Genomic DNA, 19,062 nt, shown 5'->3' with positions numbered 1-19,062 from the left:
CTGAACTGTTCCTCCAGTACAATTTTTTCCCTCATGGGATTGATTTCACTGAAGTGCAGTTTTCCTTGTGTTCATGTTCAGAGCACCATGGCAGTGTATTATGTCATTACCTTTACCGTAACACAAGTTCAGAATTTCATCCTAGAATCAGAGCAAGACAAGCATGATGTTGCATTAACAGTGAGGATATCTCTGGTTGGAATCAAATATTAAAGCTATGTCAGACCAACACATCCCTGTCTTGTTGTAGAGGACCATATCACTGTGAAGGAATTTTCTTTCAGCTGAACAGATGCAGTGTCTGCTGTTTTAAACATGGAGAATGCCAAACTCAAGAGCAGAGACATAATGCAGCTCATTCTAGTCTCCAACAAACAGAGTGCAATGAGAAGCCTCCATAAAGCTAGCAACTTGGGTTGCTGAAGGGTTTTGCACATGCAGGAGCTTTCTCTCATTGTTAAAGACTTCCAGCATGCCCCCTCTGTACCCCAGACTAGGAAAAGCTGAGGAATGGGAGCACGTTCACTCTATTTCCACTGCTGCCATGTCCTGGCTGCCCAATGGCTGTGTTGGCAGTGGAGAACCAGTGCAAAAATTCAGAGCACCCTGGGGTTTCTCTACACTCAGGGGACAGAGACAACTGGGCCCTGTGCTGAGGAAAGGAATGATCTGTAATACCATCTTCAGCTTTCCTCCTGCCAGGGAAACTTTGCCAGAAGTTGCCTGGACACAGCCTAGGCACTTCATAGGGTGTGTTTCTGATGGCAAACCAATATAAATTAACAACTCTACTGATGCCACTGTAGTTACATTGGTGAGACTCAGCTAGCTCAGAGAGAAGCTCATTTGTCTTCTCCTAACCCTAGTGCTTCAGCCTCAGACACCCACTGAGACAGTGTCTCTTGCAGACTCAGAGCAACCCAGCTTGTCTTGACTTTGTGGTACTCTTGGAAAGAGAACGTGTTGTTGTTGTACAGGATACTTTGTCCTGTGGTCCTCAGAGCACTGCTGCCTCTGGTACAACTAGGGGACGTGTTTTTAAAATATTTATCCTCTCAGCAACCTTGGTGGGTGTTTCACTTTCGGAAACGGCTTCAATGGAGCCTGCCCAATCTGTCTTAACCATTCATTCAGTTTTTCTAGTAATTCTGGCTTAGATATTCCCACCCATGGGTCTATACGTAGGCCCAGGTATTCTTCCGAACTACCTGGATCAATCATATAGAGGGGTGTGCCATTTATTGTCCATGCCAGACAGTCATTGATCGTATAAGCATCTTTCGTGGGCTGGATGTAAAAGCCATGGCACTTCTCCCCTTGTGTTTTGAGGCCTGTCAGATTGCAAAAGACCTCTAAAATTTCAATATTTTTCTGCATTCCGTTCCAGGATTCACTTAATAGGACCAAGTCATCTGCAAAGGACAAAATTGTTATATTTTTCGAGCAGTGTTGGAACCCAAACCCATCTTCCTCCAACTTACACAGCAGAAGGTCCACAGATCATAGAATCATAGAATAGTTGGGGTTGGAAGGGACCTTTAAAGGTCATCTAGTCCAACCCCCCTGCCATGGGCAGGGACATCTTCAACTAGATCAGGTTGCTCAGAGCCCCGTCCAACCTGACCTTGAATGTTTCCAGGGATGGGGCATCCACCACCTCTCTGGGCAACCTGTTCCAGTGCTTCAACACCCTCAGCATAAAAAATTTCTTCCTTGTAACTAGTCTAAATCTACCCCCCTTTAGTTTAAAGCCATTCCCCCTTGTCCTGTCGCAACAGGCCCTGCTAAAGTCTGCCGCCATCTTTCTTATAAGCCCCCTTTAAGTACTGATAGGCTGCAGTAAGGTCTCCCCAAAGCCTTCTCTTCTCTAGGCTGAACAACCCCAACTCTCTCAGCCTTTCTTCATAGGAGAGGTGTTCCATCCCCCTGATCATTTTCGTGGCCCTCCTCTGGACCCGCTTCCAACAGGTCCGTGTCTTTCTTATGCTGAGGGCTCCAGAGCTGGACGCAGTACTCCAGGTGGGGACTCACCAGAGCAGAGTAGAGGGGCAGAATCACCTCCCTCGACCTGCTGGCCACGCTTCTTCTGATGCAGCCCAGGATATGGTTGGCCTTCTGGGCTGCGAGCGCACATTGCTGGCTCATGTCCAGCTTTTCCTCCACCAGTACCCCCAAGTCCTTCTCGGCAGGGCTGCTCTCAATCCCTTCATCCCCCAGCCTGTACTGATACTGGGGGTTGCCCCGACCCAGGTGCAGGACCTTGCACTTGGCCTTGTTAAACCTCATGAGGTTCACATGGGCCCACTTCTTGAGCTTGTCCAGGTCCCTCTGGTGTGTCGACCGCACCACTCAGCTTGGTGTCATCTGCAAACTTGCTGAGGGTGCACTCGATCCCACTGTCTATGGCATGGATGAAGATATTAAACAGTACCGGTCCCAATACGGACCCCTGCGGGACGCCACTCGTCACCAATCTCCATCTGGACATTGAGCCGTTGACCACTACCCTCTAGATGCGACCATCTAACCAATTCCTCACCCACCGGACAGTCCACCCATCAAGTCCATACCTCTCCAGTTTAGAGAGAAGGATGTTGTGGGGGACCGTGTCAAAGGCCTTACAGAGGTCCAGATAGACGACATCTGTAGCCCTTCCCGTGTCCACTGATGTAGTCACTCCATCACAGAAGGCCACTAGGTTCGTCAGGCAGGACTTGCCCTTGGTGAAGCCATGCTGGCTGTCTCGAATCACCTCCCTGTCCTCCATGTGCCTTAGCATAGCTTCCAGGAGGATCTGTTCCGTGATCTTCCCAGGCACAGACGTGAGACTGACTGGCCTGTAGTTCCCCGGGTCTTCCTTTTTTCCCTTTTTAAAAATGGGGGTTATGTTTCCCCTTTTCCAGTCAGCGGGAGCTTCTCCGGACTGCCACGACTTCTCAAATACGATGGATAGTGGCTTAGCAACTTCATCTGCCAGTTCCTTCAGGACCCGCAGATGGATCTCATCGGGTCCCATGGACTTGTGCACCTTCAGGTGCCTTAGATGGTCTCGAACCTGATGTTCTCCCACAGTGGGCAGCTCTTCATTCTCCCAGTCCCCGCCTTTGCCCTCTGCGGCTTGGGCGGTGAGGCTTGAGCACTTGCCAGTAAAGACCGAGGCAAAAAAGTCATTGAGTACCTCCGCCTTCTCCGTGTCCTGGGTAACCAGGTCTCCCGTTTCGTTCCGGAGAGGGCCCACATTTTCCCTCGTCTTCCTTTTATCCCCGACGTACCTATAGAATCTTTTCTTGTTGCCCTTGACGTCCCTGGCCAGATTTAATTCTATCAGGGCTTTAGCTTTCCTAACCGGATCCCTGGCTGCTTGGACAACTTCTTTGTATTCTTCCCAGGCTACCTGTCCTTGCTTCCAACCCCTGGCTGTGGCACCAGTCCCGTAACCATTTGTTGACTCACCAGATTCGACTGGCCCTTTCAAACCCCTTCCCTTTGAGCGGCAGGATTGATGAAAAAACTACCTGCGCTCCCGAGTCCCTTACCGCCACTCCCAGGGCTGTGTAGTCCTTCTTGATAGTCCTCAGACTGCTCCTGGCTGTGTCACTGGTGCCCACGTGAAACAGCAGCAGCGGATAATAGTCAGTGGACTGTACGAGGCTTGGTAGCCTCTCGGTGACATCCCTGATGCAAGCCCCCGGTAAGCAGCACACCTCTCTAGAGAGTGCGTCCGGTCGGCAAATGGGTGCCTCCGTACCTCTCAGAAGAGAGTCGCCTACTACTGTCACCTGTTGCCTTTCCTTAGTTGCGCTGGTTGTTATGCGGGGGGCAGATCGGGCTGCATTACTCAGCTCCAGCGCTTCTCCTGGTGTGACAGGACTTTCCTCTTTGGCCTGCAGAGCGGTGAAGCGGTTCTGCAAGGGCACCTCAGGCTTTGGGGGAAGTCTCTTCCTCCTGCTGGTCCTTGCCTTTGCAACCGTCCATTCTTCTGCATTATTGGCCCCCCCGCTCCCTTCTGCGTGTGCCAGTGGGGGAGTTTTTGGCTGTTTGGCCATGGGCTGCGGGTCCGCTGCAGACTGCGCTTGGAACCAGCTATCTAGCTCCTTCTCTGCCTCCCTGATGTTACACAGCCTTCTCACTGCCTCCTGCAGCTCAGCCACCTGCTGCAGGAGGTCCTCCACCTGGGCACACCTTTTGCAGGCAGGTCTGCTGCCTGTCCCTACCCCAGGAGAGAGGTCTAGGCACTTCCTGCAGCCTGAGGCCTGCACTGCAGCCTCTCCCTTCAGCAGTTCCGTCTGCGTGGAGGCATGGGCCACTGCTGGGGTAGATGGTGCAGACCCCCCAGCTGGAGCCATGGCCTTTACTCTCAGACGAGTGCCCAGCATTCTGCCTTGAGGGTCAGGTAGGATGAGTGCCCTTGACCTGTGACACCCAGTTGCTGGGTTATGTGTACGCCGAGTCCCCTACTCGGCCCGTGGAATGCCTCTCCTTCAAAGAGGCACCCTCCCTGTGCGCCCTCCCTCGCGAACTGCTGCGCAAACTGCCGCGCCATGCCCTAGCTGGCGTGCCACGCCCTGTTTGCCCATCCTGGTGGCTAGCGCTCCCTGGGGCTGCCTTTAGTGGGAGTGGGGGGTGGCAGCCATTGCTCCTGGCCCCGCCCACGCCTCATCAGCCGCCCTGGTGAGAGCTGCCGGCTCCCGGCGGGTCTCTGTGCTCCCCTGTGGGTTCCCCAGCTCAGGAAACCCCCCTGTACGCCAGGATCTGCGCTCCACTGCGGGACGCATCTGCACCGGAGCTGATCGCCTCTGCGAGTGACCAAATAAGTTAAACAACCAGATAAGTTAAATAAAATTGGAGACATTGGATCGCCTTGTTTTACTCCAATCCGAATCCCAATAGGATCCGACTGCTCATTTTTCAGGTCAATAGGGATGTTAATATTATGATAGAGATTTTTAATCAGGGCAATAATATGTTCATCAACGCCCTTCTGTTTAAGATCCATAATGATATGAGAATGGCTCACAGTGTCAAAGGCTTTCGCTAAATCAATGAAGACTACCCCCAGGGGTCGATATTCCTTCTTTGCATTACGAATTAGAAGTTGTAATAATTTTAGATTTTCTGCACAACCAGATGATCTTATAAATTCCCTTTGTCGTGGATTAATGGGACATGCCTTGGTCAACCATGCTGTTAAAATCCTTGAGAATAACCTCAAGATGGTTGACCCAATGATAATTGGTCACCAGTTATTGATGTCTTTTTGCGTTCCGGTAACGCAGATTCTGATATTAACACAGCCCAACATTCCCTGGCCAAGTCTCTCTGAGAATTTATTTTCACTTGGAGTCTTCTATAATAAGTGCATATGATTTACTGTGTAAATGACTATGGCTATGACTAAAATTACTTGGCAGCTTTCCCCTGCTAGTACATTGTTGCGAGGACTGATTTCTCTGGATGAGCTGTTTATGTGCTTTGAAAAATAGGTCATCTTTTATTCTGCAGTAGAATAAGGATTTATTCCTTACTACTATCAGAGAAATGGAAATATTTGTCTTCCAGTGCCTTTTTATAAGGCATAGGAGATTAGGACATTTATAGATACGCAAAAGGTGTGGTGCATGTTTATTACTCATGTTCTGGCATCTACTTGCTGAGTTACACATAGACTGCATGCTGGGAAGAGGTCTGGCAATTATCCTGTACTTACCTACTGGTTTTGCCCTAGACAAATTCCTACTAAGCTCAGTGGGAGTTCTGCAATTGATTTCCTTGGAAATTTGATTGGCATGAATAATTACATTGTCAACAGCATGTTCATACTTGAAGAATTTACTGTTTAACAGTCAATTATTTTAGGTAAAGGCAGTTTTTCTGATGATCTGGTTGTACTGATGAGTTTGTATATCAATATTGTGCACTTCTGTACCATGTACAAGTCATGAAGGGGGCTTTGGCTTATAAACTGACATAAATGAAAGTGGACAAATAGGTTACAACTATACTAAAAAACTAAGTAGCACTAGGAAACATTCCTGAGCACTAGAACTCAGTTGTCTGTACTGTAAAGTTTTTAAAATTCTCCCTGGCATGGTTTTGGCTTGGGTCAATTAACACTTTCCCCACCAGTTCCTGGGCATAGTTTAGGAGCTAGCATGGGCTATAGACCATTCCCAATAAGCGGTCCGCATGTGGCCATCCTGTTTTAGAGAATAAGAGAGTTTAGCAGTAGGGACACAGGTTGTCCTGTGATAGTTGGCCTCAGTGCCGGAGCCAAGACTCAGGCACATTTAATTTGCTATTGCAGGCATTGTCACAAATGTTTAGGGCACTTTTTGGAAAAAGCTTCTGATGGTATTGGAGCAAGTTTATTTCTTACTCAAAACTATTTGCAAACCCTCTTCCTCCTTGTTTTGCAACTTGACAGCTCACTCTGTAGAGCCCTGCTGCTATGCAATGTTCCAGCCTCCATGAGCAACAGCTGTACCTTTGCTAGGATGACAATATTTACACAAGAAAGGGATTTCTTAAGGGTATGCTTAAAAAATACAAATTGAATCTTTTTCATTTGTTTGCTAACAGTCAAAATTGTCTTTAAAGCTTAGTGACATAATAAAGTAAATCACTACTCTCCCTTTCTAGCTATCTCTAGAAAACTGCATGAAACAAAGAGAAAACAAGGAGAAAACAAGTACAATTTTGCTGTGAAAGAAATATGCCTGAAACCACCCAGACCGTGAACTGTGCCTAGCAAATAGAGTTCATGCACCTTTTCTGGCCTAATCCAACAACAAACATGTCTGCCATGGAGAAACACCCACTAAGTTTTAAGAAGTTTCTGTCTGAATCCTTCCACCATAGGCAGCCCACAGAAATAAAAAACGGGGTTCTGGGCAGAGAGAATGAGTGCAGTGATCCCTAGGTAGAGCGCCTGGCATTGAGCCACCGCAGCCTTCCCTAGCCCCTTCCTCTGCCCTGGCTGGGTGGCCAGCTGTGCCTTTGAGATCCTCTGCAGCAACAGAGAGATTTGTTCTTGGAGATCCTGAAATTTAAGTGTGCTCTCACCTTCCAAGTAATTACAAAGAGGCTGCCATGCCTGCTCAGCCAAACACAAATGAATAATTGCCTATGCTTTGCTTTTACAATGTGTTTAAGATATACAGGTATTTCACTCTGCTCTCAGGAAACAGGGGAATGAAATAATTGCATTGTTGCTATGGAGCAAATATGCGGGCTCATAATTTTTTAAAACTTTACACTCCGAATCAAGCTATAAAAAATCCTAAGTGCAGATCCACATGGCAGAATATTATTTTTAATGACTTCTTTTTAGTTGCCACCTTCTTTTTATCCCAGAGGTTCACATTTCTTCACTTTAGAAGAACAATGGCTAGAAATCTTTGATTGATTGATTGTTTATTCTTTAAATGAAAGCTGATATTTTTACATAATCATATGACTTCGGGAGCCAGAGTTTTAAGAAAGAGACAAAGAAACTTCTGGTAAAAATCATGAGAACTAGCAAGACAATGCAGGAAGACTCCAAATGTTCCCAAGCTATTTCCAAGGTACTACTAATACTATTATGATATAGTAGTATGTAGTATGCTAGTGTATAGTGTATACTATATTTTACTAGGATTTCAATGACACTGTTATCTAGGGCTTTTAGAAAGGCTTTAAACTTTGTTCCAGTATCAGTTAGCAGTTTTTCGTTATAAAGCTGTGTTTCCTTTTGATTACAGTGACTATTGCTGGCTGAAATGAAAGGAGAGAAATACCTCCTGAGACACTCCTAATATAGCCCTATCTGCACCAGCTCTTAAAAATATTGCATATATGAAAAATTTGACATGAGACATTCTCACTTCAAACCAGAATGATCTGTGTTTTCAACACCAATGTAACACATTTGCACTGAAGGTGTGAACTCAAGCAGCAGGAGGTTTGAGCTTTTCAATAGAGCAGACCTTGGTGTGGGCAAGGTCTGTCTAGTTACATGGCTGGGACTCCACAGGCCCCATTTGTCTGATGGGAGACCAAGCGCCAAACACGTGGTCTTTGAAACAGCCAGTGTGGAACAATTATTTTGTACGAAACATGCCTGAGAATTTGGTTTTGAATGGCGGGTGATAGTTTTTATGTGGTCCCGCTCTGTGTTTCAGCCCAGTGTGCACAAACTGCCTCTTTCCTGCAACTTCTGAAACAAGTTTCTGTGCAGTGCCTGGTCTTCCCCTTGCTGCATGTTTTAAAAATGAAATTAAACACAGGGCCCTATTCAGCCGAAAACAACCCCTGCAGCTGTTACTGCCTGAGCTCTGTGTCTCTCTTGTGCTCTGAAGATATTAATACAATTCTTAAAGGAAAAATATCCCCTTTCCAGCAGCTATGGAAGAGGTTATCAGACATAATGATAATCCCACCCAGCAGAGCCATTGTCATAGCAGAGAAAGTCATGCCTGTCCACACTACCTATTTCTCCTGGGTCTAATAGGGCAGCAGTGAGCACTGGCTGAAATTATTTCTTCTTGGCTAAGCTTGAGTAAGAGAAATATTAACAGATCTATTCCATGCTCTGGTATTTCAGCTAGCCCTGCTGGACCTAGAATATGGAGAAATATGTGGATGGAAGAAGCAATTTATAAAGCTTCATAGCAGGAATCTCTTAAGAAGAAAAAACGGGGGGCCATCCTGCACATATTTCCTCTGATTTCTGGGAGCAGCTTAAAGGGAGAAAGAAGAGGGATTTGTGATTTGTCTCCACCTGAGGCAAAGTGGGTTTTGTGCAGTTTTAATTTCCCCCTTTCTCAAGAGTTATTCTGCACGTTTGTGAAAGTTGGAGGTGGGAGTTAGTGGTGGAATAAAATAATAAAATTTACAAAATAAATTGTAAAAGGCCAAAATATAACTCTACTTCAGAAAAACAAAAGTTGAGCCTATTGTATGTGCACCATCTGTGGGAGGCTGTGGTTGAAGGAAACAGATTATTCTTTCTACGTGTCCTTACTCATTTACAAATATAGTATGTGGCAGTTCAGAGCTTTTGAATTTCTTTGTTGAAACATATTTTAAGATGAGCGGACTTAGACCAAAAGGTGAGGATGCAAATATTTAGTCACTGTAGGAAAATGTTACTGGATTTTCATGGGAGTTCTATTTCTGCTTATCTGGTGTGCAGGTGTTTTGAACATTGATACTGGAACTTGCTATGGCAAGTGAGCAAGTAAAAACATATTTATATAATTGTTCTCCCCCTTTCATCTGGGTTGTCTTCTGCAGTAAAGTTTATGCCTAACTTCTTAAATTATGCTATATTTTAGACCACTTACTAATAAATCTGTTACCAATTGCATAATACAGTGTTTAATGTCACATTAAACCTGTGTGTTTTTCTTCTCTAAAGATTGCCCAAGTAATTTTTAGCAGTTTCATGTTTTTTTGCATAGGAGATAGAAACATACAGCTCAACAGGAAATGTGTTTGGCTCCTTGTCTTCCTTAATCTCCAGAGAAGTAGGACCTCAACCCTTCAGCTAATTATTCCACAACTATAGCTGTTTAAATATGTTTTAAATTGCATTTACATTATTTTATTCCCAAAGGTCTTTGGCAAGACTATTTAAGCTGCTGATTTCTGCAACCCTGATTCAGTGAAAAAATTTAAGCATGAGTTCAACATGAAGCATACACATAGTCCCAGTGAGATAAATGATAACTTTGTTTAGGGCAACAGTGTTGAGCCTACATTAAGTATGCCTTGCTCTCCAAAGATGAAGTTAGATCCTTGATCTGTGCCCACTGGCAAAATGGTGGGGGTGTTAGTGGGCATTCTTAGCATCCATTTTCCTCATTTCACAGCCAAAATATTTGCTTTTGGAGTATTTAGGACACTGCAATAGCTGGCTCAGTTCAAGCAACTGCCTGGTGAAACTGCAGCTGTGGCTTACCTGTACTGCCCAGTGCAGAGCTGTTTTGAAGTCTTTGCCCACCAGAGTCAGATCTGCTCCCTTGTGCAGCAGAGTTTGGGTGTGCTGGGGCCTGTTGTGGAAAGCAGCCCAGTGGAGTGAAGTCATTCCCTGAAAGCCATAAACCCGGAGAGCAAATAATTGTCACTCACAGAAGCACCCTTCAAGTCTCTGTAGATAAGCTAGTCAGTTCTGAAACCATTTGGGACTGACAGACTCTTCCTTCTCCCTCTTGATTTGGAATAATTAGTAACAACTTCTGAATTAGTGGAGTCATAAGGGGGAACCAAGCAATTAGCTTTTTGGTGTTGTTACAGAAAATGGATACAGATACGAATGCTTCTTTCGTACCTGACTATAGCCTGTTATAAATAATGCGTGGTCAGGACCACGACGGCTTGGGGATGGTTTCTCACTGCTCAGTTTGGATCCTGTGAGAAAGGCCTATTTTAGACTGGTGCTTTGACATGACACAGTGTGATGTTTATCTTAGGTCTTATCTTTGATCCAAAATAAATATTATAAGCTAGTATTTTAGCTGGCAGGTCGATAGCTTGCCATTTGCTTTGTTTTCTCCCTAAACAGTAAATATGAGATGTTTATATTGTGACTTTTTTGTTGACATCACTGGGCTAGTTCCTTAGCTTGCTGATTTACGATATCATGGACTCGTATTATATCATCCCTCTGACAGTTGCCAACTGAAAGTCCTATTGTAGTTAGTTTGTTCTAGTTGTTAGCCTGCCTATGAAAGGAAGCTATTCTATAACTATTACCATCTTTGTAGTCCTTTTCTGTTCCTTTTCTTGTATATCCTTTTTCAGATGACTCTTGCAGCCGGCATTCAAGATGCAGGTGTACCAAGGATTCAGACAGAGCATAATGCTGCTTCCTGTTTTGTTCTCTATTTCTTCTCTAATAATTTGTACATTTCACATGTCCTTTTGGAGCACCCAATTGAGAAAAGAGCATTGAGCTGGTTATAGCAGCAGCTCACATGTGTGGGCCTGCTGCAGTGGGCAATGGCTGTCCACCACGCACCCATCTGATTCGTGCATGGTGATAGCACCCTTGAATGGCATCTGTGGATAGTCTACTGTTTGTGAGAGGAAGCATGAGAGTGATATCAGAACTGTCAAAGCTGAAGATCCAGCAGAATATAATATTAAAGGTGAGACAGCCACACAATTACATTGTCCTGGTTTCGGCAGGGATAGAGTTAATTTCCTTCCTAGTAGCTGGTACAATGCTGTGTTTTGGATTTAGGATGAGAACAAAGTTGATAACGCACCAATGTTTTAGTTGTTGCTAGGTAATGCTTACACTAGCCAAGGACTTTTCAGCTTCCCATGCTCTACCGACTGAGAAGGCTGGAGGTGCACAAGAAGCTGGGAGGGGGCACAGCCAAACTGACCAAAGGGACATTCCATACCATGTGATGTCATGCTCAGTACATAAACTGGGGAAAGCTGGCCGGGGGGGCCGCTGCTCGGGGACTGGCTGGGCATCGGTCGGCGGGTGGTGAGCAATTGTACTGTGCATCACTTGCTTTGTGTATTATTATTATTATCATATTATTATTATCATTTTATTTCAATTATTAAACTGTTTTTATCTCAACCCATGAGTTTTTCTCACTTGTGCTCTTCCAATTCTCTCCCCCATCCCACTGGGGTGGAGGGGAGTGAGCGAGCGGCTGCGTGGTGCTCAGTTGCCGGCTGAGGTTAAACCACGACAGTCCTTTTTGGCGCCCAACATGGGGCTCGAAGGGTTTGAGATAATAACAGATTAACCGGAGTATATTAAGGAATTTATATATGTAAATAGTTGTGGGTCACAATGTTGGTTTCTCTGTTCTCGATATTGATTTGTATAATCTGCATCGTGCTCTTTTTCCTGCTGTACATGTTAAAGACTGGTGTTGGTTTTTGCAGTTTGCTGTGGTCTGCAGTGATTAGTGATGTTTCCCTTGTGAGGTTTGTTTTTAGAACATTGACCTTGACGTTAGTGTGGTATGTAAGTTTCGCAATGAAGCCGTTACTGTACCACGGATACCATTTCGTGGAGACAACTAGCAATTACAGTGACTTTTCTGAGAGTTTTTCTATGGAGGAAATACAGAATGGCAGTGTCACTACCTTCTTCTATGATGTTTCCTCCTTCATTACAGTAACTTCTCAGTATTTTGAACATCCTTGGGCAGTTAAGATAGTTCTATTGGTACTTCTTGGGAATATTGTTTCGGTTTTGTCTAAAGTTGGTAAGCAATTTAAGAATATCATCCAGAGATCTGCCCCAAGGCTGAATAATTATGAGTGGCAGGGTGTGTGGGACAAGATGGGCAAGTACCTAGGCCAATGGGCACCCCCAGTGTTTTGGAACTTCACCCCTGAGCAAGTGCAGAATCCTGAAAAGCTAGTAGAATATTTGGAAAAAGTATGCTGTCACCCTGGCAACTCCAGAGAGATGCAGATCACTGCAACGTGCTGGGGCCTGGCCCATGCCTACCGAGCCCTGTTCAACACCGTTCAGTACCCTCAAAGGGAAGAGAAGGTCTCTGGCTCTGACAGTAAAACGACACGCCCTGCGGTCACTCAGACCCGGGCAACGCGCCCTGCGGCCACTCTGACCCCAGCGACACGCCGTGCAGCCACTCAGACCCTGGTGACACGCTCTGCGACCACTCCAACCCCAGCAACATGCTCTGCAGCTACTCAGACACCGGCAACAAGCCCTGCGGCCACTCCAACCCTAGCGACAGGCCCCGCGGCCACTCAGACCCCGGTGACATGCACTGCGGCTACTCAGACTCCGGCAACAGGCCCTGCGGCCACTCAGACTCCGGTGACAGGCACTGCGGCCACTCCAACCCCGGTGACACACCCTGTGGCTGAACCAAAGAACCAGCCTGTGCCGGTATCAGTCGCCCCTGTACACAAGAAGAAATTTTGGAAGCGGAAGTCGGCTCGTTTAGTAAGGGAGGAAGAAGCTTCTTCTAAAAGGGGGCTGGAGGAAGAAGTGTATGAGACAGATGACCCTAGAGAAGGGCCATCACGAGAACAGCAGGAGGAGAGCCGGCTGCTGATTGGGGAGGAGGAAGAGGAAGAACTCATAAACGAGGCAGTGACCACCCGATCTCTATCCCTGAGTGAGCTGCGAGATATACGAAAAGATTTCAGCCGTCGTCCAGGTGAGCATATTGTCACCTGGCTGCTGCGATGCTGGGATAATGGGGCCAGTAGCCTAGAATTAGAGGGTAGGGAAGCCAAGCAGCTGGGATCCCTTTCTAGGGAAGGGGGCATTGACAAAGCGATTGGAAAAGGGGCACCTCAGCCTCCTCAGCCTTTGGAGGCGACTCTTGTCAAGCGTGAAGGAAAGGTATCCCTTCAAGGAAGATGTCATATGTCGCCCAGGCAAGTGGACCACCATGGAGAAGGGTATCCAGTTTCTGAGGGAATTAGCTGTGCTGGAGGTGATTTATGATGACCTGAACAATGAACAACTATCTAAAGATCCAGATGAAGTCAAGTGCACACGACCCACATGGCGGAAGTTTATAAGGAGCTCACCATCGTCATACGCCAATTCATTGGCAGTGATGACCTGGAAAGATGGAGAGGAACAAACGGTGGATGAATTGGCTAGTCAACTCCAGCAATATGAGGAAAGTCTCTCTTCCTCCCTCGTCTCGGCTGTGGAGAAACTGTCCCGGGAGATCCAGCAACTCAGAGAGGATAGGTCCTACTCCTCACCTGTACGGACCAATATCTCGGCTATTAGGAGTCAGCGTTCTTTTGCTTGAGAGAGAGGATATAAAGGGTACACGCCACGGGGCACCCTATGGTTTTACCTGCATGACCACGGAGAGGACATGAGGAAGTGGGATGGGAAACCTACTGCAGCCCTAGGGGCACGGGTACGTGAATTGCAAGAGAAAACAATCACAGAAGGGGGTTCTTCCAGGAAAATTGCTGCTCCAGTTTCCAGCGGGCAGTTCCCCAGACAGAGTAGAAGGGCTGATCTTACTCCTGATATTAATGAAGAGACTTCTGACTCGTATGTACAAGAAATGAGAAATGAGTACTGTGATGAGGACTAGAGGGGCCCTGCCTCCAGCCAGGGGGAGGATAGGGACAACCGGGTTTTCTGGACTGTGTGGATTCGGTGGCCTGGCACATCAGACCCACAGAAGTATAAGGCTCTAGTAGACACCGGTGCACAGTGTACCCTAATGCCATCAAGCTATATAGGGGCAGAACCCATCTGTATTGCTGGGGTGATGGGAGGATCCCAACAGCTAACTGTATTGGAAGCCGAAGGAAGTCTAACTGGGAATGGGTGGCAGAAGCACCCCATTGTGACTGGCCCAGAGGCTCCGTGCATCCTTGGCATAGACTACCTCAGGAGAGGGTATTTCAAGGACCCAAAAGGGTACCGGTGGGCTTTTGGTATAGCTGCCTTGGAGATGGAGGAAATTAAACAGCCGTCCACCTTGCCTGGTCTCTCGGAGGACCCCTCTGTTGTGGGGCTGCTGAAGGTCGAAGACCAACAGGTGCCAATCGCTACCACCACAGTGCACCGGTGGCAATATCGCACCAACTGAGACTCCCTGATTCCCATTCATGAGCTGATTCATCGACTGGAGAGCCAAGGAGTGATCAGCAAGACTCGCTCACCCTTTAACAGTCCCATATGGCCAGTGCGGAAGTCTAATAGAGAGTGGAGACTAACAGTAGACTATCGTGGCCTAAATGAAGTCACGCCACCGCTGAGTGCTGCTGTGCCGGACATGCTAGAACTTCAATACAAATTGGAGTCAAAGGCAGCCAAGTGGTATGCCACAGTTGATATCGCTAATGCGTTTTTCTCAATCCCTTTGGCAGCAGAGTACAGGCCACAGTTTGCTTTCACTTGGAGGGGCGTCCAGTACACCTGGAACCGACTGCCCCAGGGGTGGAAACACAGCCCCACCATTTGCCATGGACTGATCCAGACTGCACTGGAACAGGGTGGAGCTCCACAACACCTGCAATACATTGATGATATCATCGTGTGGGACAACAGAGCAGGAGAAGTTTTTGAGAAAGGGAAGGAAATAGTCCAAATCCTTCTGAAGGCTGTTTTTGCCATAAAACAAAGTAAAGTCAAGGGACCTGCACAGGAGATCCAATTTTTAGGAAGAAAATGGCAAGATGTACATCGTCAGATCCCAATGGATGTGATCAACAAAATAACAGCCATGTCTCCACCAACTAGCAAAAAGGAAACACAAGCTTTCTTAGGCGTCGTGGGTTTTTGGAGAATGCATATTCCAAATTACAGTCTGATTGTAAACCCTCTCTATCAAGTGACCCGGAAGAAGAACGATTTCAGATGGGGTCCTGAGCAACGACAAGCTTTTGAACAAATTAAAGAGGAGATAGTTCACGCAGGAGCCCTGGGGCCAGTCCGGGCGGGACAAGATGTGAAAAATGTGCTCTACACCGCAGCCGGGGAGAATGGCCCTACCTGGAGCCTCTGGCAGAAAGCACCTGGGGAGACTCGAGGTCGACCCCTAGGGTTTTGGAGTCGGGGATACAGAGGATCTGAGGCCCTCTATACTCCAACTGAAAAAGACATATTAGCAGACCCATTAGTGGGTCGCACTAATCACACAACGGGCTCGAATAGGAAACCCCAGTCGCCCAGGAATCCTGGAAGTGATCATGGATTGGCCAGAAGGCAAAGATTTTGGAATATAGCCAGAGGAGGAGGTAACGCGTGCTGAGGAGGCCCCAATGTATAATGAACTACCAGAAAATGAGAAGCAATATGCCCTGTTCACTGATGGGTCCTGTCGTATTGTGGGAAAGCATCGGAGGTGGAAAGCTGCTGTATGGAGTCCTATGCGACAAGTTGTAGAAACTGCTGAAGGAGAAGGTGAATCGAGCCAATTTGCAGAAGTAAAGGTGTCCTGGTTTTGGCAGGGATAGAGTTAATTTCCTTTCTAGTAGCTGGTACAGTGTTTTGGATTTAGGATGAGAACAAAGTTGATAACGCACTGATGTTTTAGGTGTTGCTAGGTAATGCTTACACTAGCCAAGGACTTTTTAGTTTTCCATGCTCTACCGACTGAGAAGGCTGCAGGTGCACAAGAAGCTGGGAGGGGGCACAGCCAAACTGACCAAAGGGACATTCCATACCATGTGACGTCATGCTCAGTACATAAACTGGGGAAAGCTGGCCGGGGGGGCCGCTGCTCGGGGACTGGCTGGGCATCGGTTGGCGGGTGTTGAGCAATTGTACTGTGCATCACTTGCTTTGTATATTATTATTATTATCATGTTATTATTATTATTATCATTTTATTTCAATTATTAAACTGTTTTTATCTCAACCCATGAGTTTTTCTCACTTGTGCTCTTCCAGTTCTCTCCCCCATCCCACTGGGGGTGGGGGGAGTGAGCGAGCGGCTGCGTGGTGCTTAGTTGCCGACTGAGATTAAACCACGACAAAAGGCCATCCAGCTGGCTTTAGACATTGCTGACCGAGGAAAGTGGCCAGTGCTCTATCTCTGTACTGACTCATGGATGGTGGCAAATGCCCTGTGGGGGTGGTTGCAGCAATGGAAGCAGAGCAACTGGCAGCGCAGAGGCAAACCCATCTGGGCTGCCGCATTGTGGCAAGATATTGCTGCCCGGGTGGAGAACCTGGTTGTAAAAGTCCGTCACGTAGATGCTCACATACCTAAGAGTCGGGCCACTGAAGAACATCAAAACAACCAGCAGGTGGATCAGGCTGCTAAGATTGAAGTGGCTCAGGTGGATCTGGACTGGCAACATAAGGGTGAATTATTTCTAGCTCGGTGGGCCCATGACACCTCAGGCCACCAAGGAAGAGATGCAACATATAGATGGGCTCGTGATCGAGGGGTGGACTTGACCATGGACACTATTGCGCAGGTTATCCATGAATGTGAAACGTGCTGCAATCAAGCAAGCCAAGCGGTTAAAGCCCCTCTGGTATGGAGGACGATGGCTGAAATATAAATATGGGGAGGCCTGGCAGATCGATTATATCACACTCCCACAAACCCGCCAAGGCAAGCGCCACGTGCTTACAATGGTGGAGGCAACCACCGGATGGCTGGAAACATATCCCGTGCCCCATGCCACTGCCCGGAACACTGTCCTGGGCCTTGAGAAGCAAGTCCTATGGCGACATGGCACCCCAGAAAGAATTGAGTCAGACAACGGGACTCATTTCTGAAACAACCTCATAGACACCTGGGCCAAAGAGCACGGCATTGAGTGGGTGTATCACATCCCCTATCATGCACCAGCCTCCGGGAAAATTCAACGATACAATGGACTGTTAAAGACTACACTGAGAGCAATGGGTGGCGGGACATTCAAACATTGGGATACGCATTTAGCAAAGGCCACCTGGTTAGTCAACACGAGGGGATCTGCCAATCGAGCTGGCCCTGCCCAGTCAGAACTTTTACGTACTGTAGATGGGAATAAAGTCCCTGTAGTGCACATAAAAAATATGCTGGGGAAGACAGTCTGGGTTATTCCTGCCTCGGGCAAAGGCAAAGCCATCCGTGGGATTGCTTATTTATAAAAATAATATATACGATTTATAAAAAATAAGGAGCAATAGGGGACATAAAAGGAGAAAAAACAGGAAATGGCTCTGGGAAAAATAGTGTGACACTGGTTTTGCTCAGATTCTAGGCTTTTTCAGGGAACGTTTCTTCACATTGTCATCTCACAGGCTTCATAAGAAAGCCACAGTTGTAATAACTATGAAACCTCCAGATGTATTTCTTCCTGTTTATGTGTTCATGCGTTCATCAGGGTGTTTTTCTGAAGTGTAAGATGGGAAAACTGAAGTGTTTTACTTATGCCAAGAGAACAGATCTATTAGCTGAAATAATTTGTGAGGATCCACATTTTTCAGAAAACATGAATATTCAGGACTTAGTGCTGACACTTGAACAAATATCTTCCCAGTGCCAAATGACAGTGAGCTGGACTATAAGTTCCAAATTGCATGTAGCAACGCATTACAGCAAAACATTAGGGCTTGAAATTGTGATCCATGGTTCCACAGAATTCATTAGCAACATAATTGTACACCAAGACAAAGCATGCATCTGGTTTAGGCTGTTGTAAGCAGGGTCTGCAAACCATCCAGTGAATAAGGGAGGTTCATGGGAAAAGGGAAAATTAACAACCCTGTGGTGATTCTGGCACCATGGAAAAGAGACACATCTTGAGCAATTGCTAGAGTGAAGAGAAACATCTGAAAAGAGGTCCAGAGTTTCTCTTGTGTCTTGGTTTCTCTATTTGGAGAAGAACACATTTGGGAAGTTGACACTCTCCTGTGTATACTATATATGCACATGCAGGGCACAATTCTTTAAGGATCAGAGGATAGCATAATTTTTTGTAGTTTCATGGCTGTTCTGTGTAATACCAGGTTTCTGATATTTTTCCTGAGAATAGTTAGTACTTTAATGGTGGGATGTTTGGAAAAGGTGAAGATTTCATCCAATGTCTAACTTCAGAAGAATCAAAAGCAATTAATATCTTGGCAAGTGAGTTAAGAGACTGATTCAAGGTACCTCATAGTTGGCAGTATATGGAGAAGGTTTATTAGCCTAAAGGTGCATCATGCATAGTAGGAAAAATGAGATAGTGCTTTGCAGAGTTCAGCAAAAGCATTATAGAAATTTTTGACTAGTGCAGAGTCTCATCATAAAATTGATAGTTCAGTGGACTCTTTCTGAACAGCATGGCTTGTATGACCCCAGAGCCTGGGACTGTGACTTGTAGCGCAAGCTCACTCACCTCATTGTCCTGATGATTAATTTCACCAAGATTTGACTGCTGCAGAAGCATGTTCAGAAGCCTGCAGAAGCAATGACATAATCATTGTGCTGCACCCCTTATAAACCTGAAAAATTGACATTTGTTGAGAAACAAAACATGCAATTTCAAGAAAAATCAGTATTAGTGATGGGTACAGGTCAGAATCTTAGGTCTGAGCTATGTCATACTAGAAAAGCAAATAGGACTTTATGGCTTACTGTAACAACAGAAGTTTAGTGCTAG

The 19,062-nt window shown here is 46.4% G+C and overlaps 1 long non-coding RNA gene across 1 annotated transcript in view; it reads right to left on the bottom strand.

Annotated features, from left to right (window-relative positions):
- Positions 1-18,851, bottom strand: part of LOC143172056 (uncharacterized) — a 36,491-nt gene extending 17,640 nt beyond the window's left edge. Inside the window, exons 1-2 of the long non-coding RNA XR_012997284.1 lie at positions 18,799-18,851; positions 9,944-10,072 (exon numbers count right to left, since the gene is read on the bottom strand). This is a non-coding gene — a long non-coding RNA (uncharacterized LOC143172056). The remainder of the gene's footprint in view (positions 1-9,943; positions 10,073-18,798) is intronic.
- Positions 18,852-19,062: the final 211 nt, after the last annotated feature.

Source organism: Aptenodytes patagonicus, chromosome W (genome assembly GCF_965638725.1).
Source record: "Aptenodytes patagonicus chromosome W, bAptPat1.pri.cur, whole genome shotgun sequence".
NCBI lineage: Eukaryota > Metazoa > Chordata > Aves > Sphenisciformes > Spheniscidae > Aptenodytes > Aptenodytes patagonicus.
The sequence above is the reverse complement of the archived record's forward strand: the minus strand, read 5'-3'. Positions and strand labels throughout refer to the sequence as shown.